Source organism: Canis lupus, chromosome 29 (assembly GCF_003254725.2).
Source record: "Canis lupus dingo isolate Sandy chromosome 29, ASM325472v2, whole genome shotgun sequence".
NCBI lineage: Eukaryota > Metazoa > Chordata > Mammalia > Carnivora > Canidae > Canis > Canis lupus.
In genome coordinates this window covers 35,192,904-35,215,050 of record NC_064271.1, presented here as the reverse complement: position 1 = coordinate 35,215,050, position 22,147 = coordinate 35,192,904, and the positions used below count along the sequence as shown (strand labels likewise).

The window sequence follows — 22,147 nt, the reverse complement described above, 5'->3', positions numbered from 1 at the left end:
TGAACTTAATTACTTGTACTTGCTATGCTTCATATTTCTTCTCCTACCCCAAAAGATTGGTGTTAGGATTTAAACTATATGTATATGTATATACATATATGTGTATGTGTGTGTGTGTGTGTGTGTGTGTACCTCAAACTAACAAATGCTGAACACAAATTAGCTTAATTTTACTTGATATTTATTTTGTAAGAAAATGTGGCTTATATAACTTCTCCCTTTTTATTTATAGATTATGACTACATATAGTACACATCTATAATCCAAATGATTATGATAGTTAACTCTATAGGTCAAAGCCACGCATCTTTGTCAAAGATGAAAGGAAGCAGATTACGATAGGTTAAAAGATAGTTGAGAGCTTATATATTCTATAGCTTTTATTCTCCCTGTGAGGTGGGAAGCAATTAAGCCCTAAACTGGTAAGAATGATGGGAAACATGATGAGTGAGGGCAATCATGCAAATGCCACCATCACAGAGTAAAGAATGTGCCTAGGGATACTTGATGAATTATGGAATGGCATTGAGAGGCTCCCACAGGTTGGAGACCATTAATTTGTAGTACAAACAGTAGCCAAAGTATTACAGTTTTGTCCAACGCTGCTCAGTGATTCTGTAGAAAATATGAGTTGTTGAGGGAAGCTGGAGTGAAAAACCAGAATAGGCAATAAGTTTATAGCATGGGATATAGGGCAGTTAAAGTGATGAGTAGGCAAGAAATGAATCTAACTCTGGGAAGATTGGAGTTATCATGGAATTGAATAGTGGCTGTAGAGTGATAAAAGGGCATCAGAAACTGGAAACAAAGGGGCTGTCGTCAGAAACTGTGATATTGGCATATAGAAGTTCAGAAGTGGCATGATTCTATGTGAAGGTGTGATCTAGGAGCAGCTATAAAAGTGAGTTCCAGGATAGCAGTAGAAACAGAATCAAAAAAAAAAAAAAAAAAAAACCTCCAAAAAACTTGAGGGATTATGAGATTAGGCTTTCCCTATCCTAGAGATAAAATCAAAGTTAGGGAGCTATACAGTTTCATCCACTTTCGACACTGCTGCAGCATCCCTTCTGGCTTGTGACAAACCATTCCTTTCTGGTTCTCATCTTACCTCTTTGACTTTTCTATCATATCTCTTTTGGCACCTTCTCTATTTTGGCTCAGCCCTTAAAGATTCCCCAAGGCCAAATTCTTGGCCTTTTCTTCACTACAGATCTTAATAAATCCTCAGAAGATAAAAAGTGGTGAAAGAGTGCTAACTGATGAAGTAGAGACAGAGAAGTCACAGGCTTGAATGCCTGCAAGGAAGGGAGAGTGAATAAAAAATCATCAAAATCCAATGCCAAGCAAAAAAATCACCTTCCAAAGAGTGATTATTAAATGTTAGACTTCTTATTAGTCAAAACCTGCTTGTTGGGGAGTAGAGGAGAAGAAGGTTTTCAGAGTTGTGAGTGAAAATGATTTTGAGATTAGAATTCTAGTCTTAGTCAAATTTTCAATCAATTTAAATGAAGTCATTTTTCTATATGCTGTAATTGGGAAAGTTAATTAACTATGCATTTGTTATAACAAAGTTATTTGGGGGTGTATTACAGTAAAATGACATTGAAAAAAAGAACGAAGGTGGATAATACACAAAGTAGGGGAAATGAAAAAAACAAAAAACAAAAAAACGAAAAAACAAAAAAAAATAGGGGAAATGATTCAGTCATCAAATGAAAAAAAATCACAATATAGCAGCTGTATAGTAGTCTCTTTTTAAAAATTTTGGTACAAATTAGAATGGTTCAGTGGGCTCCAAGAATTATGTCTTCAAAAATGATAAGCATTTTGAGATCTAGACAGAACAAGGAGGAAGCCACAGACACCAGGGATATTATGAAGAGACAGTATGTTTATTCTCTCGAGAAGAAAAAAAAGGAGAAGCCTCAAAACTGTATAAGAAAATGAATATTTCAAATATGAGGTAGATTAACATGAGAAATCATTTGGGTTTGAAGGATAGACCTTTTGATCTTGATGCCAGGAACATTTTCCTTTGAATAGCACAGTAAGAAAACTATGTATTATCATGATGTACTTGGTAATGGATAATATCTGCATGTTCATAACAATGCAAATTCTTCTACTGACTTGCCATTTTAATCAATGTACAGACAATGTATGGGAGAGATTCTAATTAAAGAACAGAATGTGAATTCTATTAGCCTTGACAATGTGAAAAACTGAAGTTACACTGGCAGTGTACCGGGAGAGGGAGAAGGAGGGTACAGTCTGAGTAACTGTTGGAAAGATAAAGTAAGTATGCCAACAAGAGACAGCCCTCTCTTCCAGGCCCTCATACCAATATAGGAGAAAGAGGGAATGTGTTTGTCAGTGAGTAAACCTTAGAAATTACCATGTGCGTAAGGGTAGTACGGCAATGTCTGCAAAGTCTGGACAGACTTTCACTCAGAATGATACAGAAAAGTCAAAGAGAGAATAATGAAACCTTCTCTTATCTCCTTGAGAGGTGAGAGCAATTGCCTTGTGACTGTCTCCTGAACAGTTGGATACTTCTCACTTAATCTTGGACATGTATATTCCCAGGTTCAAGGATCATGTAGCCCACAGCCTTGCACCATAGGACTAAAAGATCTGACTTCTTATCAGGCTTGTTAGGTTTTCAAGGTGACACCCTAAAGAGGAGAGGTTTGGGACACTGTCCTCTTCTTTCTTTTTATTAAACAAAGGAGGATTGATCTTGCCCTTGTGATTTGAAAACTTGACGATGTTACCTTATGAAACATCATCTTACAAAGTGAGCAGTCCAAGGATACAGTCCATGGTTAATGGAACAAAAAATTAAAATTTAAGTATAATATATGGTATGAAGGCATAGGTACTAAAAATAACAATCTAACTAGAAAAATTGAGGGAGAGTAGTGAGAATCATGTGAAATAAATCCTCATCTATCATGACTGAAAATCAATGGAAATGATCTAAGGGTGATAAGTTAAGAAATAGCTATGTAAGCATATTACTTAGCAGTATGAAAGTAACCTACAGAGCAACTTAATACAGAAATATTAAATGACGATGGCTTTGAGGAGCATGATTAAGGTGGAGGAAGATGGAGCTGTTAATTGTTACCACTTCTATTGATTTAGAATGTTTAATGACATGGATATTAAAATTTGGCCATTTAAAAAAATACTTGAAAATTTAGAAATGAATGCTCCTGGTACAAATAAAAATGAAAATGTAATGTGCTTTGCCACTTGCATTTCCAATTAATTAAAATTTTCTAGAACTTTTAAGAGGAGTCTTAATCAAGTTCTATGGATTTTGTCCTATACATTGATCACAAAGTTGGCATAAAAATAAAACCATATTTCCTTGAAAGATAGAAGTGAACCTCTATTTTCTTTTAAAAGAACTTTGACATGAAGGAAGATACAGGAAGAATTATAATGATTTCATGGTGCTAATTAAAATATCTCTAATAAAGACCTCAAGTTGAGCAGCATAGCTTAAGGATTGGCCCTTAAAATGAAATATAGGGTATTTCCATGTTGCTATAAAGTTTTGAGATTATATATATATGTATATATATATATATATATATATATATACACACATATATATTATAAAGAGGATGAGTAAAGGAAAATTTTAGTTGACATATTTTCTAGTCAATGAAAAATGAAAGGTTATTACGTGTGCTTGAAGCAAGTGCAAGTCATTCTGTCAACAATGACTATATATAATCTCTAGCTCTCTCCTATGTTCTGTCTCTTTCCCTTTATTTCTCTTTTCACCCATTCACTTTAGGTGCACGCACCTTTATCTGGTAGTTACTATAAAAAATATCCTCATACAACTGATGTCAAGCAACATTTTAAAAGTCAGGAATAATGCATTTTGTTATTTCTTCCTCTTTTAAATGTAAAGTTTCAAGCAGTTAATGTCAGATACACAGTTTTGCAAATGTATCACATAGAAAAGTTGTCTGGCTCATTCCTCTAAGAAACCAAGGAGGAAAGAGCTAATAATTTCCTGGAAATTGTAGGGATATTTTTTTCTACCCAGCCAAAAATGTATCATACCTCTATGTTCCTCATATTTCCTTTCATTGTTGATTGGCTATATTTTTCAGAGGAGATAACTATGAATAAGATTCAATTAATGCAGCAGACATGAGAACTTACTAAGAGAAGACAGCACTTGCTTAATCACTGTGGGGAACCTAAGTGTGTACATTTGATTTCTGCTCTCGAGTAGTTTGTACTTCTCTGGTTGTAAGGCATACAAGTGAGTGTGAGGAAGTGCAGAATGGTATATATTTTAGAATAAAAGGAATATGTAGTGCCATGGATGCAAGAAGTGAATTAGGGCTGAGATAAGGAACTTCAGGAGGCTTCGTGGAAGCTGGGGTGGTATTTGACAGAGCCTTTATAGGCACAGATGGAAGTTGGTGAGGGAGATTTTCCAGGCAGAAGAATAGAGTGTGAATAAAGGTGTAGAGACAGGAAAACACATGAGTTTGGAGAAGTTAATTAAAATATCTCTAGTAAAGACCACAAGTCCAGTTTGTCTAAAGCTTTAGGTCTAGTTTGTCAGGTAAGACTATCTCTCCTTTAGGAAACATGAGGTAATGAGAGCTAAGACAGGATCCGTAGGTGGAAGTGAACTTGGGGAGAGTCAGAAAGTCATAACCTTGGACTGAATTAACCAGGCAGCTTCACGGTCTTGGACAGGAAAGTGCCAGGTAGGAGAGAGAAAGGGCAGCCGTGAAGATCAGTGGAAGAGTCAGCAGACTAAATTGAATATTTGATAGCTCTCCTAATTTTGCTTGTTGCTCTCTGTTCTCCTAAATGCATGTCAGGAAAACAGATTCCAAAGGAATCGTGTCCTGCCCACACCCATGCAGATTTACTCTCTGCCCCTGTTGCATGGCGTTCAAAGAAACCAATAAAAAACACAACCAGTTTCACTCTCTGCACATGGCCTGTGCACTGGTTTCCTTTGGCTGTTCCTGTTCTCTTCTAAGCATCCTGACGGGGACCAACCCAGCTAGCACATGACTTTCTTCCCTGGCTGCTTATTTAGTTGTTGCAGCAAATCCAGTTTGTCCTTAGCTTATCATTGCCCTATCATATTCCTTGGTCAGGCCCTCCAAGAATTCCCAAGTAAAATTCTACCCAATTCCGTAGTCGATGGAAGCAAATAAGAGTTAAGAATTAATCATTGTTTTATATAACTAGAAAGTCATGCAGTCAAATTCAATTTCAGAAAAATACTTTAAAAAGGGGGATTGAGAAATCCCCCCCCCCCCCATTCACACACTAATCTTTAGGGACAATTGGCACAATGATCCATTATTTACTGTTTCTGTGTGGTGATGATGTTTCTCTGCAAAGAAGATGACAAAGAGAATAAAAAAATTGCATTTTATTAGAACTGCTCCCAGATGAAGTAGTGACTAGCTGATATTTGATTAAGGATTGACAGTATTCTATTATCAAGCATTATGACTGGCCCTTATAATCATACTCGATAAAAACTGGAGAAATAAGGTTTTAGAGCAGCAGTGCTTTCTGAGAAAAATCATTTACTTTAAACTGATTATTTTGGTATAAATTTTCAAAGCGGTGGCTCTAATAGGATTATTGAGCAGAGAATTGAATGCTTTTTCATTATTAAAGAAGTGCCATTAAAAGTTGTGGTTTTTCAGGTGGCTTTTTATTTCCTTTGCATCTGAGTTGATGCTTTCTGTGAAAATGCTTTGTGGCTCAGCATTTCCTTTGTAGATTATTAATAAGCTCTGAAAAGTTTGGCATAAAAATAAAGGCATATTTCTTTGAAACATAGAGTTGAATCTCTATTTTCTTTTGAAAGAATTTGACATGAGGGAAGACATAGGAAGAATGATAATGACTTCATAGTGCTAATTAAAATATCTCTAGTAAAGACCACAAGTCAAGCACCATAGTTTAAAAATCACTTCTGCTGCATATTATCTTTGCTTCTCAATTTTAAAGGTGATCTTAAGTTTACTTGGACATATTTAATGTGAAATTTTGAAACACTCAGTTACCTATCTAATTTTTCCTTAACCAAATATTGATAGAAGCAGATCCTTCATGCTAACAAAATTTATGAAATAAATTTTTTTAAAGATTTTATTTATTTATTCATGAGAGACACACAGAAAGAAAGAGAGAAGCAGAGACACAGGCAGAGGGAGAAGCAGGCTCCATGCAAGGAGCCCAACGTGGGACTCAATTCCGGGACTCCAGGATCATGCCCTGGGTCAAAGGCAGGCGCTAAACCGCTGAGCCACCCAGGGATCCCCCTATAAAAGAAATTTTTACATTAGTGTGAAAATTAAGGATATTTGCTAATTTACCTTATTATTGATTAATAAACATTTTTTGACCATGTCCAATTTCATTTTTAGTTAACAGGGCAAGTATCATTTTTCTATGGGACAGACAAGGAGGCCAAAGTAGATGATTATATCAGCATCATATCAAGAATAAATGATTGAGCCTAGAAGCCAAATCTTCAGATTCTTGGTTCAATACCCTGTGAAGAATGTTGCCTCTTGCTACTAAATCCAATTCCCAATGTAATTTGGCATAGTAGTAGCGACATTGTTTGGGAGGCAAAGAAGAGTGACATTATTATAGCAAGTTCCAGAAGTGGCATGTTCAGATCACATGAACTATCATACAAGGCTGCAATGTATTGATGATAAAAGCAAAGCGTATTGGTGAATGTGGAGGTAGGCCAAATTATCTGAGTTCTGATGTTTAGTCGGAGCCCAAATATGTGTGTGTATGTGTATGTACATATGTGTGCATATATATATTTGAATCAGTTTAATAATATAGCATAGATTTTGCCATTCATTCATTTAGTTATTTATCTTGATATGTCTTGCCCTAGGTAGACAATGAGCTCTTTGGTGGGGACAGGGGCCATTGATTCTTTATCGTTTACTCCTGGTGTTTATTGCTCTGCCTCCCTCAGTAGTCCTTTAGTAAAAAAATCTGTTGAATTAGTTGCATTAATAAACCTTTATTCAGAGCGAAGGGAGCTGTTTGGTTTTCTTTTCTCATCTAAAACACTCATGTACATGCTTTCAATATCTATATGTAATAGTGCGGCCTCTGAAATTGCATGCCCTAGTGTTTCCTAACAGGAAATGTGAAATTGGACAAAGGGCCATTTCCTTCCACAGTCTAAATCCAAGCCAAATCTTGCTATTTTCTCCAATGCATGCTAAGTAGCCTAAGGATCCATTTTTACAATAGATTAAATATTTGACATTTTTCACTGGTTCATATTCATATTCTGAAAGAGTTCCAGTGCCGCCCAGACATGCACGTAAAAGTGTTTCAGTCCCATATGTTCATTCTTCACGGGATATGTATTCCATTACTCGCAATAAAAAAAGTAGAAAATGTGTAAATCCCTTATATAAAGCTCTTAGCCAGAAACAATTCTATCTCCATGGAATTTCATAAATCTTATCTGATTTATAAGATAGAACTATACAACACTCCAGTGATCTTTCCAAAGCAATTCCTTATCTTTTCCCTGAGATTTCTTTCTCAGTTCTTTTAATATTTCCAAAAGGCTCAATGTTCCCAATCACTAGGCCTTTAGAGAAATTACAGGTGAATTTAAAAATATAATAAATATTCTATTATTTAAGGTGTGTAAAGGTGCTATCACCACCACAGAGGAAAGATAAAAGCATTGTATAGCTTAATTTTTCTCCCTCAAACTTGGGCAAGCTTTAAGTGCCCTATTTGGCTGCTGGAAGAAGAGATTCTTTGAGTCTAGTGCAGGAGATATCTGTCATAGAGATCATAAAGGGAGAGACAGAGAAGATAAACTTCGATTTTGGCTGAGTGCTAGTCCTAACAAATATTCTTATAAATGGCGAAATCAGAAAGACTGGACTGGATGGAACATAAACTTGCAAAGTGCTCAATAGACATCCAATAAGTAAAATAAGAAAGAAGGGGAGAAAGGCAAGAAAGAAAACAGAGGAACGACAAGAAAAAAGAAGGAAGGAAAGAAAGAAAAATCAACTAATGAAAAATCTGAATGTTTCATCTCAGTGGGTGGGCTTTGGTTTTGATGTCTCTTCTTTGCTACCTCCTCAAACGTTATCTTAATTTAATTATAATTGATTTTATGAGAGCACTTTAAATATCCTTTAAAAAAAACCTCAGTAACTTTAGATGTTGTAATTTCCACCAGAGATATGTTTGTCTCTTTAAAGAGTGTTTACTGGTGCTAACTGCAACATCAGCTTTTAAGAGAAGGGGGGAGTGTATTTCAAGTAACCTCTGTAGAACACTATTAAATTCTAGAGCTTTCCTTTATGAGGACAAGTTCTCTATTTTTTTTAAAAAAGAGTGATAAATAATTATTTTATAATTATAGAATAAATGATGATAGCCATGATCTTTACATCTAGGTAGAAACATTATATGGTTTTGGTTGTTGATTGAAATTGAAAGCTAAAAGCAGAGGCTGGATAGAAGGAAAGAGGCAACTTTTTCCTCATATCATTCAATTTCTCTGTTGGCTGAGAGAAGGAAAGATTAGATTCAGGGTTCTGATAAAATGTAAATTGAAAAAAATGTCCACTGCAATCACCTTAACAGGGAATTAAGCTGTACCCTTTCTGCTGAGAATCACTGAACAACTTGAAGATCGAGGAAGACCACAGAAAAGGGACTTCTGATGCCAAACTTTATTATATAAAGTCTTTGAGCTGAGAATAAGCTCCAGAAGGGATATGATTGCAAAAATGATTACAGCATTGTACAAGTTGTGCAAGATTATACAAGTATGAAATCAAGCCCAGGAATTTAAAAAATGGTTGCTTATAAACTTTTTTTAAATTTTAGAATTAAATAGAACATCCTTTCAAGTATATAATTATGTATATGTTATAAATGTATACATAAATCTATATAGCACACTTGGCTCTTACTAGCCACAGTAGTTCTGTTTTTGTCACTGTTGAACACCGAGGTAGTGAATATTGAACCATTTCTTCTAGGGGAAGTACTCAGAGCCTCTGATCACATTTTTATTAAATGATCAGTATATAATCTTGTTTTATTGAACTCATGGCCAACAACACTATAACTCATGCCTCGATGAAGCTTATCTCATGTACACATTTTCTTCCTAAGGCACATCAGTCACAGCTTAGAAACAGAGCTAGCACGGAAGCGCTATTTTGGGGGGTTCCATTGTAAATGCTGAAATCACCAATGAAAAGCACAAAAATGTGAAAAAACTTGGCACCAGATACATCCCCCCAAAGGACACTCTTTTATAGTATGAGAGTTGAAATCAGAAGGCAAAGTTTCATCTCAGCTGGGAACATACATGTCAGGTGACTCAAATTTTTCACAACCCTACATATGCATGTGCCCACAAATGACTATGAAGGAGCCCAAGCACTGATGTTGAGGTGACACATGAATTTTAGCTAGCAGGCAAATTCGCAAATATGGAATCCATGAATAATGAGGAACAATTGTGTGTGTGTGTGTGTGTGTGTATGCATCTGCTTAAAGAATTGTTTGATCTTCCATGGTAACTGTTCTGTGAAAACAAAATCTTGCTAACAAAGCTGATTTTATACTCATATTTTTCTATGGATTTTGAAAAATAGTGTCAAACGCCCACTACCACAGTGCCACCAACCCAAAGTTCCCCTAGGGTATTCCTGCGTAGACAACCTCTCTCTTCCTACCACAACCCCTAGCAATTACTGATCTTTTCTCTGTACTGATAGTCTTGCCTTTCTAGAAAGTCTTCTGAAATTGAGACACCTGGGTGGCTCAGTAGGGTAACACCTGCCTTCAGCTCAGAACATGATCCCCGGGTCCTGGGATTGAGCCCTGAGTTGGGCTCCTTGCTCAGCGGGGAATCTGCTTCTTCTTCTGGCCCCTCTCTCCCCACTCTATGCTTTCTGCCTCTCTCTCTCTGAAATAAATAAATAAAATCTTAAAAAAAAAACCCTCTCCCACAATTGTTAAAAACAAAACAAAACAAGAAGTTCTTCTAAAATGGAATCATATCTTAAGTAACCTCTGGGTCTGGCTTCTTTTACTTAGCATTTTCAGCCATATTGTGTGTGCTTCACTTTTCCTTGCTATTACTGAGTGTTCCATCTTATGGATGTACTACAGTTTGTTCATTCATGTATTTGCTGGAGAATATATAACTTATTTCAAGTTTTGGGAAATTATGAATGAAGCTACTTTAAACAGTCATATATAGGTTTTTGTATGAACTAAAATTAATTTACCTTGGGTGAATACCTAAGAGTAGAATTGCTGTTCTTTTTTTTTTTTTTATAGCACTTTAGTTATTTTTAATTAAAGAAAAACAGACTTTTCCAAGGGTGACAAAATGAACTGAAGGTCAGATGGAAGGAAGCAGGGTGTGTGGGCTGCTCAAGCTCTTGCTCCAAAATCTGGAGGTGAGGAAAGAAGGTCCTCCCAAGAATTCAAGAGTGACTGGCCAGCAGAGGGATGACTTTGATGACTTTGGGCACTGGATCAGTCTAAGTAGGCTCTAAGGCGATTTCCACCTGCCAGTTGGTTGAATGATTAATATTATCACTCCTAGGGGCTATTACATTAAGGAATGATGCAGGAAGCCAAGAGAGTGGCTTATTCAGTTGGATTCTGAATCACAATCAGGAAACAGTCTTTATCTGGTGCAACCAGAATTTCATTTTTCTTGGAGCGAATTTGAAGGAAGGTGAGGTCATTCCAGGGGTCAATTTCATGCATGGTGCTCCGGCCTTCAAGGTGAAGTTGTGCATGAGGTTGGCAAACTGTGTAGTGATGGGATTGTCCATGGCTCTTGATGGGAATGTCTTCTGTGTTCACCACGATGATGCCCGGTGCTCCCTTCTGGCTCTGAAGTCCTTTCAGTGTCTTCTTCACCTCTGCCATTTCCAACCGATCCAGTGGCTCCAGGACGCCAGCATTCAGTCTAGAATTGCTGTTCTATTTGCATCCCCATCAGCAGTGTATGAGAGTTCCAGTTGCTACATATCTTCACTAGTGCTTGTTAGTTTCATTTTATTTTCTTTACGTTTCAGCCATTTTAATGAGCCCTTAATGATATCTCACTGTGATTTTACTTTGTATTTTCTGAATAGTGATGTTGAACATCTTTTCAAAGACTTATTTGCTATTCCTATATCTTTTTTTAGGGAAGTGTCTATTCAAATCTTTTGCCTATTTTTAAAACAGTATTGTTTGTCATCATAGTGTTGGGTTTGAAAGTACTTTAAATATTCTGGACACTAGTCTTTTGTCAGACATGTGGCTTCTCTTTGCATTCTTTTCAGAGAACAAAAGTTTCTAATTTCAGTAAAATTTAATTATCAGTTTTTCTTTTCTACATTGTGCATTTTTTTGCCATATCTAACAATTGTTTTGCCTAATTTAAGGTCACAAAGATTTTCTCTAGTGCTTTCTTCAAGAAGTTTTATAGTTCTACATTTTACATTTAGGTATGATTTATTTTTAGCCAGTTTTGTTTAAGGAGTGAGCTATGGGTCAAGTTTTATTGTTCTCTTTTGTGATGGATGAAAGTGCAGTTGTGCCAACACTACTTGTTAAAAAGGATATCCCTTTCCTACCTAATTGCCTTTATGTCTTTGCCACAATTGTTATTCGTATACATCTGTAGGTCTAATTCCAGACTCTGTGTTTTGGACCTTTGATCTGATTGTCTATTACGACACAGATACCATTCTGTCTTATTTACTATGGCCTTGTAATGCATCATAAAATCATCAAGAGCATTCAATCTGTCCTCAAAGAAGGAGCAATACTTCTTGAAAGAGAGGAGAATCAAAGAATTTGACAACATATTTTAAACTACCACAGGGATTTTTTTCCAAAGTATTTTATTTAATGCTGCAAATTTCCCTAAGCACTGCTTTAAATTCACAAATTTTGACATTTTAATTTTTATTTCCACTCATTTAAGAATATTTTTAATTCCTTTGAATCTTCCTCTTTGATCCATGAATTATTTCCATGTATGTAGTGTAATTGATAAATATTTGAGCATTTTCTGGTTATCTTTCTATTGCTGATTTTCAATTTAATCCTGTGTGACCTGAGACTACTTTGTATAATTTCTGTCCTTTTAAGTATCTAAAGGTTTGTTTAGTGCCTAAGAATATGTTTTCTGTTTGTGAATGTTCTGTGTGTTCTCAAGAAGAATATCTATTCTTGGATAGTGATTAATAGGATTAATAGGATTTTATGTATCTTTGCTTATTTTCCTTCCATTTGTTCTATCTGTGATTGAGAGAGAAGTATTGAAGTCTTTGGGTCCATCTATTTCTCTTTTCAGTTTCATTAGATTTTTGTTTCCTGAATTTGGAAGCTTTGTTGCTGGGTGCATATACATGTGTAATTTTTGTTTCATCTTGATGAATGGACCTTTTGTAATCATATATTGGCTCTTTCTCAGTAATTTTCTTTGATCTGAAATCTACCACTTCTGACATTAGTATACCTATTCTAGATTTCTTTTGATTTGTGTTTGTTTAATCACTAAATTTGTTGCCATCCTTTACCTATATGTCATTAATTTAAATCAGTTTTCTTGGCAGTACAGTATTCTTGGATCTTGATTTCTTTTTACTCACTTTGACAGTCTCAATTTTAATTGTTCTGATCACAATTCCTGTGAATGGGGAATCATTCAATCTGCTGAAGACTTGAATAGAACAAAAAGGTAGAAGAAAGGCAAATTTGCACTCTGCTTAAGCTGAGACATCTATTTTCCTTTTTCCTCAGACATCAGTGCTCCTGGTTCTGGGAACTTTAGACTCAGACTGTGGTTTATGCCATCAGCTTTCTAATTCTGGGGCTTTGGAATCTTCTTACTCAGGCCTTTAGACTTGGACTGAATTATACCAATGACTTTTGTCCAGATTGCAGGTAGCAGATTTCTATAATAAATTTTTCCCTCTCTCTCTCTCTTTATATATATATATATATATATATATATATATATATATATATATATATTCTGTGTATAAATATATACATATATACACACACACATATTCTTTACACAGACAATACTGAATACATGTTAACAGTTGTCTATATTATTGCAGTTGTGTCTATATTATTCGATTTTAAAGGTCCCAAGATTTGTCTTTTTTTAAGTATCTCAAATTAATGCTTATTTTAACTTAAAGCATTTAATATTTGCATGCTTACTTCAATTTTGATCTTTTATGTACTCTTTTGCTTCAGTCTCTTATAGAGAACATGAAAAACACTTTTGCCATCACTCTTTCTAAAACATGGGAAATTGATTTCCTCATTATTTTTTGATAGTCAATTCCAAAGAATCATGGTTGTAAGCTCTGCTACTGTTAGATAATAGCCTACATGGTAGATACTCTTGGAAGATGGCCACATCCCAATCTTCAGAATGGGAATATGTTTTCTAAAGTGGTAAAGGGAACTTTAGTGATGTGATTAAGGATCTTGAGATGGGAATATACTCTGAATTCCCTGAGTAGGCCCAGTGTAGTTAAGAGTGATCTTAAAAAGGAGACTGGAGAGCAGCCCAAGTAGCTCAGCGGTTTAGTGCTGCCTTCAGCCTGGGGTATGCTCCTGGAGACCTGGGATCGAGTCCCACATCGGGCTCCCTGCATGGAGCCTGCTTCTCCTTCTGCCTGTGTCTCTGCCTCTCTTTCTCTCTCTGTGTCTCTCATGATTAAATAAATAAAATCTTTAAAAAAAAAAAAAGACTGGAGGGTCACTGGTGAGGAAATCACTGTAACTTAAATTTTATATAATATATATACATATACATATTATGCTTATATACATATAGTATATGTATACATATGCAAAAATATGCATATATATGGTTTTTAGTTATTTATTTTCTGAGATCTCAAATTTGCCAATCTCAGGTATGCTAATAAGATATTTTCAAAAATATAACTTCCAACAATTGGGAGGAATTGCCTTGCCTTTTGTTATCAGGGTTTCTCTCTTATTCTCTATTTATTTAATTAATTATTCATACATTTTGTTTATTTCTTCATTCACTTTAAATAACTTGACAAGTACCATTCTGAACACAGCAAAGCCCTGACTGCAAAGTAGATTATAACTCAGTGGGAGAAATCAGGCGTTAACTAATAACCTTAACAACAAGGTAGAATTGAATCAGTACCACATAAAAGCATACACAATGGACCTAGGGAATGTGAGAGGGATGATTAATTGTGCTTGGAAATATAGAAAGTGAAGAGACTTGAATTGGATCCTCAAAACGTAAAGCATTTCAAAAATCGAGAATGAAGAACAAAGAGTTATGGAAATTTTGGTATTCCTGATCCAGCAGTACATCCTTTCTTTTCTGTCATTTTACTGAATATCTGCTCAAGAATTTGATGTTTTTAAAGTCAAAATAAAATAATATATGATCTAAAGCCACCTTTTGTTTTTTCATGTCTTATTATGGCTTAGTGAGACACTTCTGGTACAATGGAAAAATAATTAAGCAATAACAATATGTTTTAATACACGATTGGCATACAAACTTGTGCTTAGTACTGGTCCCTGTTTAGTCTGTCTGACTTTCTTTTTTTTTGAACAGATGAAAAGAAATCCAGGTTTGTTCTATTCAACTGCCATTCCACAAACATTTTTGGAGGGATAGTACATGCCAGAGAGTGTTCCTCTATAGCCGAAGGTGAGATTATACACCAGTAGCGATAGAGGTCTGCTTCTCTCTTCAGATCTGTTGGAGTCAAATACTTTGGAAACAACAAAGGGAGGAGAAATTTCTGGAGAGAAATTGTTGCTGCTGTTTAAATACCAAATACAGGTTACACCGTCATGTGTGCTGAATTTACTCTTTGGTAAAGTGCTGTTTTGTCATGTTAGGTATTAAGGCCTTGCCATAATAAATTACCACAGAGTAAGTGGCTTAAACAACAACTTATTTTCAAACAGTCCTCAAGGCTGGAAAGCCCAAGATCAAGGTTGTGAAAAGGTTCCTCTTTTATTGACGGCTCCTTTGCAGGCTTAGGGGTAGCCATTTTTGCAGGCTTATGGACAACCATTAATCTATCCTCTGTGTGTGTGGGGGGGGGTGGGGAGAGGGAAAGAGAGAGAAGAAGAGATGGAGAGAGAGAGAGAGAGAGAGAGCGCTTTTCTTATAATGCCATCAGTCCTGTCAGATTAGAGTCCTGTCATTATGACCTTGCTTAACATTAATCATCTCCTAAGGATTCACATTTGGGGGATCAGAGCTTCAACACAGGAGCTTGGGGAGATATAAATCAATTCATAGAGGTCACCCAAAGACCAAATGGAATTAAATAAATTCTGTTAAATGTAGTGAGTACCTGCTAAATGCCAAACACCATTTCTTGTGTTGGGGATAATTGTGGAACATCCTTAATTATATTGGTTAATATTTTATTGGAGAAAGGCTGAAGATTAAAAGACGGCAACTAAATAAAAGCATGTTTGTGGCTTAAAGCCAATTCTATGAAATAAACAAGTGGGGTGATAACGACAGAGTAACCAAGAAGGGAGAAGCATACTCTTTTAGATAAGTTAACGCTTTTAGCCTCTCCAAAGAGGTAATATTTGAACTCAGATGAAAGGAATGAAATAGAGTCAGCTATGTGAAGATAAGAGTAAATAATTTTCTAGGCAGAAGAAGCAGCAAGTGCCTAAAACTTGAGAGGAAAAAAGTGTTTCAAGTTCTAGGAAATGATGGGAAACCAGGCTGACTGAGGTGGAATGAACATTTGGGGAACAGGTTTAAGATGAGCTTGTGCAAATAGGCCAGGGTCAAATTCTTTAAGGTCTAAGGAGCAGCAGTAGGGAATTAGAAATTTATTCAGAATTTAATGAGAATCATAGCAGGGTTTTAAAAAGAGGATTAACATAATCTTACACCTGTTTAAAAAAAGATTATTCTGGCTTGCTGTGTGGAGAATAGATTGTGGGAGGAAATAGAGACGCCAATAACTCATATAATGCTTTTTTGTAGATTAGAAAAAGGTATCTATTAAGACACGTATTCACTGTATTTTCAGTGAATATAATTCACTGTATTCTCTACCTGTCAGAGAATTTGCATTATTGTATTATTCAGATTTTGTTGGAATACGACAGCTCATCCAACTTAAGTGTTCTAATTAATAAACAAATATACCATATATATTAGAGGAATGGTGCCCCTTCGTGTACATGAACAATTCTTGGAACCATTGAGGGAAGGAAGGAAACCACGTGAGGGTCCTGCATTGATCCAACCGAGGGAGAGTGTTGAACCTCTACGTCTTAGTGCCTAATGGCAATGAGAAAAGCAGCAAGATTCAAAACATATTTGTAAGGCTAATGATGAATAGAATTAGGAGATGGAAAAACAAAGAATCTAAGATTATATATATTCGAGTCACTAATGTATAAAAGAAAAGGTTTTTTGTTTTATTTTTGTTGTTGCTCCTGGTGTTGGGGGCAGAAGGGGAAGGAATCAAGCCCTTTTTTGGTTCCATGATTATTAAAGTATAATGTTTGTGAGAGAGGAAGGTAATCATGTTATTGAATATTGATTGAGATAATATAAAGTCACAGTCATGAAGGACCTCCCATGCCAGTCAATATGAGGTGATGTCTAACAAATCATTCATTATGAACTAAAGGAATTTTGCAGAAAAGAGAAATGGAATATAATCGTTGAGCTCACGTATTTAACATTCTGAATTGTGATTTTTCTTAAGCAGATAAAGTCATGTAAATTTGGTTGAAGAACAAATGGGAGATGCAGCTGCTTTGGGGCTGGTAGGCGGATGCCCATCAGGTTGTTCAGAACTACGTGTCACTGCCATCCAGAAAGCTCAGTTCTGTCTGTTGACCTAATGAAAACTTCATAGTGACTGCTATTATTTTCTTTTCCAGATAAAGAAATTAAGGATATTGTATGCTCTGATGTTATTCCTGATGTTATTCCTTCATCTAGAAGATCCTTGCTAACTTAGATTTACTACCTAAGGTAATATAGTGCCACCTGAGAAATTGGTGGTGGAACCTGTACTTCCAAATACATTGACAAGGAGTCGGCATGGAAAAGGGGTTGATTGGAAAATTCTGGTACATTCTAGTAAAGGACATTCTAGTAAATAATACACTAGTCCATGGTCATTCCATCAGAGTTGAATTTCATAAGCAAAAATCACTGATGAAAACTCCAGATCTTTGCAAAGATGCTTCTGGATATCCTGAGGCCTGGTTTTGCTCAGTATACAAGGAAATTTAATGCGCCATTGGGAAATGTTTTCTATGGAGAGGAAGAGTTCAGGTCATCAAATAACCAGATTATGGAACACACATGTTTAGAGGCTGTCACAACAGATTTTATATATACTAGGAGGGAAGTCACTCTTACTGGAATTTTCCAGTAGGCATCACTGCAAATTTATAAGATATTATACTGCTGTTTGCAAATTAAAGGAAAAGTAAAGGTTTATTTGGGGGATAATAATGTATTGAACTAAATATAAGATAAAATTCTCATCAGCATTAAATCACCTATAAAATTCTCTGGAAGTATGTAAAAGCCTTAGTGGAAATCAGAAAAAGTAGACATTAAAAAAAAAGTTCTCTCTTTTCTTTTGCTGCAGACTACAAAGATAGTTCTAAAAATATCAACAAAAACAAGTTTTTATATGCATTCATATCAAAATAAGGATTATAATTTGGAATACACACACACACAGACGCACACACACTCTGTCTTTAAGGGTATGTTATACCTCAATAAAAAAAAAAAAAATCTACCCTTGTGTTAAGTCACTTCTCCAAGTCAAAGACCACAAGAAAATACATAAATTAAATTAGGACAGGCTAATCATTATGATTTTATTAGCAACTCAACCTTGATCTCACTTTCAAAAAGAAAGGAAAAAGAGAATGAAGCTTTAACAATTAACATTTAGTTGTTTATTTCTTAATAAGTAACTTGAATTTTTTCCAGTCTTTTTTACAGGATGAGTTTCCAAAATTCAGTCCAAATTACTGCTTAAGGCCCGGTGTCCAACTCAGCCACACAGTGAGGTCATACTACAAATTTTCGCAGCTTTATCATTACATAGAAACAAAATCTCAACCCCAATACCAAATGATAATATTTTAGTTGAAACCGTGCTTAATAAATGTGGGTCTAAAAGACAATATAAAAGAAAACCAAAAGACAATATAAAAGAAAACCAAAAGAAAATGGCTTTTACCATTATTCTTACCTGTATTTTGTCTTTGTTTTGTCTTTCTGGGAAAGAGAAGCATATAAAGATGAAAAAATTTAATGAGGTGAAAATTTTAAGGACAGTAATACGTTTGAATTCAAACTTTCCTAAGACAGATTACATGGCCACACATAAATAATGCACAAACTGGCATGCATCTGTAGCACTTCTAAGTTTTTTTTAAAAAGATTTTATTTATTTATTTATTTATTTATTTATTTATTTATTTATTTATTTATGAAAGAGAAAGAGAGGGAGAGTGCCTGCGTGCGAGCACACAGAAATGTGAGCAGAGGAAGCAGGAGCAGAGGGCGATTGAGAAGGAATGGAAAGAATCTTGAGACTCCACACTTGTGTATTGAGCTGGACTTGGGGCTCTACCTCAGGACCCTGAGATTTTGACTCAAGGGAAATCCAGTTGGGTGCTTAACCAACTGAGCCATTCAGGCACCTGGCTTCTTATTATTTTATATACTGGATGGATGTGAGACTTCTCCCCTGACCCCTGTTTTTTTTTTTTAAAGCCAGAAGAATGTTAGAGAGGACCACTATTTTTCTAATATAATCCCATGTTAAGGATTCTGAATAAAGAATAAGATGAAGGTCAGACATTTGCTGTATGAATTTAATTCAGGGAAGAATGATTTGGTCATTGTAGATGTAGAGCCTATGCATTTGGAAAATCACTTAATTTTTTTAAGCCTCAAATATGCATCTAATTAACTTGTTTTCCTCTTAATTATATCAACTATGTTCATTATGTGTCAGGACTTGCTTTATTCCACCCATGGTTCACTTGAGACGACAAAAATGTGTAAGAGTGTTTGTATATGTATATGTTTGTATGTAGTGTGGAGTATAGAGTAAGTATGATTACTCAATAATCAAATAAATGACAATATATAAGTGAATATATTTATGTTCAAATATATTGTACTATAATGCATTGTGTGTGTGTATATATTATGTAATCAGGTAATCTACATCAATTTGTAGGATGTAATCATCGATGGGTCATATCAAGTCACTGTGATATTTCTTTTTTTTTTTTAAGATTTATTTATTCATGAGAGACACAGAGAGAGAGGCAGAGACATAGGCCAAGGGAGAAGCAGGCTTCCTGTGGGGACCCCAATGTGGGACTTGATCCCAGGACCCCGGGATCACGACCTGAGCCAAAGGCAGACACACTCAACCACTGATCCAGCCAGGCATCCCTCACTGTGACATTTCTAAATTATAAAGTGTTTACTGTGCCTTAAGTTTCTCTTAAGAGAAACTGAGCTGTGCATGAACACTGATCACTCAGAATTTTAGGGTGAAGATATGGTGCTTGAACTAGAATGACATTTCTAGGCCACGTGACCAAACTCTGAATTCTGTTAAGAGTAGGTGAAAATGCTGGATCTACTCAGAGAAAAGAGAGATCCAAACCAAGAAAATGGATGTTGGCCAAGGGAGAAAAATGGCCCACAACACACTAGCTTCTGGGTTACTTGGGCAGCGACAGCTGTTAAATAAATGTCATGCCTCTATTTTTCACAAATGAATGAGTCACAAATTGTTTGAAATAAAATTATGCATAAGGCTTTGGCTTTAAAATTGTAAATAGTTTGTTCAGTGGTTGAGTTAATTACACATGGTGTCTATATTAGAACAGATATGTGAATCTTACAAATAGGGTTTTTAAAAATTGGAGAAGGAAATGTACCTTTCTTCTCTTAAGTCTATTTCAGGGATAAAAGTAACACAGAGGAGGAAAGCGTTTTGCTTTATAACATGCTCTGTTCTTTCAGATAGTCAGACAATAAGACCTAGAGCTGAGTACGCAGGGAAGTAGTGGCAGTATTATTAGATTATCTCCAAGAACACTGGTTTTCTACTTCTTTTAATTAAACCATCTTATCAGTTCCTTTATGCATATTCCAAAGAATAAGAAATAAAAAAGCAGAAACCCCAGCAGTTTATCAGAGTGCTAGTGGATCTGTATTTCTCCTCCAGTTACCACAGATTGCTTTTATATCTGTAATAGCATTTCTGTAGCTTAAAATATAATTTAATAACACTGCCTTATGATAGATGGGGGAAAATGTTTGCTTAAGTTTTTCATCCCCTTCTGCTTCCTACTTAATTTTTTCAAACTTCAAATAATTTACATCAACCTGGTTATTAAGATTTGATTCTGGAAGTCCTTGAATTTCCTATAGGTTTCCATAGTACTATCTGTGACATAATTAAAAATAGATTATTTAAGTGTTTTTTTTTAAATTATGTAATGTACAAACACAATAGCTTAAAGAAAATTATAACATTGTAGATAAAGCTGACCAGTTTCCATCTACCCGCTTCTCTTTTCTTTTGAATTAACCATATCATAACTTTTGTAGTATATTATTTTATTCCTTCTTTAAAAAGATTTGTTTATTTATTTGAGAGAGAGAGAGAGCAAGAGAACAGAGGGGAGGGGCAGTGACAGAGAGAATCTTAAGCAGACTCTATGCGGAGACTGAGAAGGGGCTCAATATCATGACCTTGAGATCACAACCCTGAGATCATGACCTGAGCAGAAGCTAAGAGTTGGTCAACTAACCAAAGGTGGCACTCAGGCACTACTATTTTGTTCCTTTAAAAATAAACTAAATAATAGTTTATAAATAATACTAAAATAATTATTAATAATAAATATTTATTAATAAATAATAAAATAATTCCTTTAAAAATGCACATATATGTACGCATCGGGAATTTATAATATTATTTCATGTTATTTATACATTTACATAAATTGGATTCTGTTTTTGCACTATTGAACAGCTCTTGTTTTTACTAAAAAATTGTTTTTGGATTTATCTATGTTAACTGGCTCATTTCTTGTACTCATTTATTTATTTATTTATATATATATATATATATATATATATATATGCCACCTTTTATGTACCCAGTCCTCGTCTGATAGATGCTTAGAGAGTTCACAATATTTTACTATTACAAACTGTGGCAGTGAATATCCGTGTACATATTTCTTTATTTTATGTGCTAGTGATCTCTTTAGGAGTAGATACAGTAGGAACTGTTAGGTCACTTTTTTTTTTTTTTTTAATAGTAGTTACTTGAACTTTTTTTATGTGTTACCTAATTGGTTGATCAATTTCCATGCTTAGAGGGAGTATCTGTCAACGTCTGACATAACAAAGTGACTTTTATTCAGTCCCATGGGAAAAGACATTATCTCTTTATTTTTGAGAATTTTATTTGCTTAGTTATCAGAGAGATTCAGTATCTTTTTATTATTAGAATCCAAATTAAATTTTTAAAGTTGTGGGTTCGTATACTCTTTGTACTTTTTTTGTTGAGTGATTTTTTTTTTCCTTATTTATATGTAGGGTTGGAACAATTATTTGTGGGTCATCTATAAAGCAAGTATTTTCTCCCAGTCTGATTTGTTTTAAGACATGAAATTGAATTACTGTTAAAAGTTTTTAGTTACATTTGTATCCCTTTTTCCCTGTTATTATGCTTTTCAGTTCTTTTTAAAGAAAGCTGCCTTTCTCTCATTGCTGCCAGGGCTTAAGAGATCAGTTGCTGGGACAAGAAATTTGAATCCTGATTCAGTCCCTTATTATCTGTGACCTTTCAGGAAGTTTATTAACCTCTCTGATGCATAATTACCTTTTCTGTAAATTGAATAATAATAAAATAATAATTGGATTTCCCTCCTTAATAGGGTTATTGATAGAATTAATGTTTGTATGGCATTCGAGTGTCTAAGGTATAGCAGGCACCATATAAGAGTC

The 22,147-nt window shown here is 35.0% G+C and overlaps 1 long non-coding RNA gene and 1 pseudogene across 16 annotated transcripts in view; one reads left to right on the top strand and one right to left on the bottom strand.

Moving 5' to 3' along the window:
* Positions 1-22,147, top strand: part of LOC112650732 (uncharacterized) — a 94,118-nt gene that overhangs the window by 1,732 nt on the left and 70,239 nt on the right. For 14 of the 16 annotated variants that reach the window (XR_007407183.1, XR_007407195.1, XR_007407189.1 and 11 more), the window contains exons 3-4: positions 14,687-14,782; positions 17,008-17,101. This is a non-coding gene — a long non-coding RNA (uncharacterized LOC112650732). Of the gene's footprint in view, positions 1-6,440; positions 6,768-14,686; positions 14,783-17,007; positions 17,102-22,147 lie in introns of all 16 variants that reach the window. The other 2 variants (XR_007407194.1, XR_007407197.1) reach the window with 2 other exon arrangements.
* Positions 10,443-10,986, bottom strand: LOC112650834 (dynein light chain roadblock-type 1-like; annotated as a pseudogene).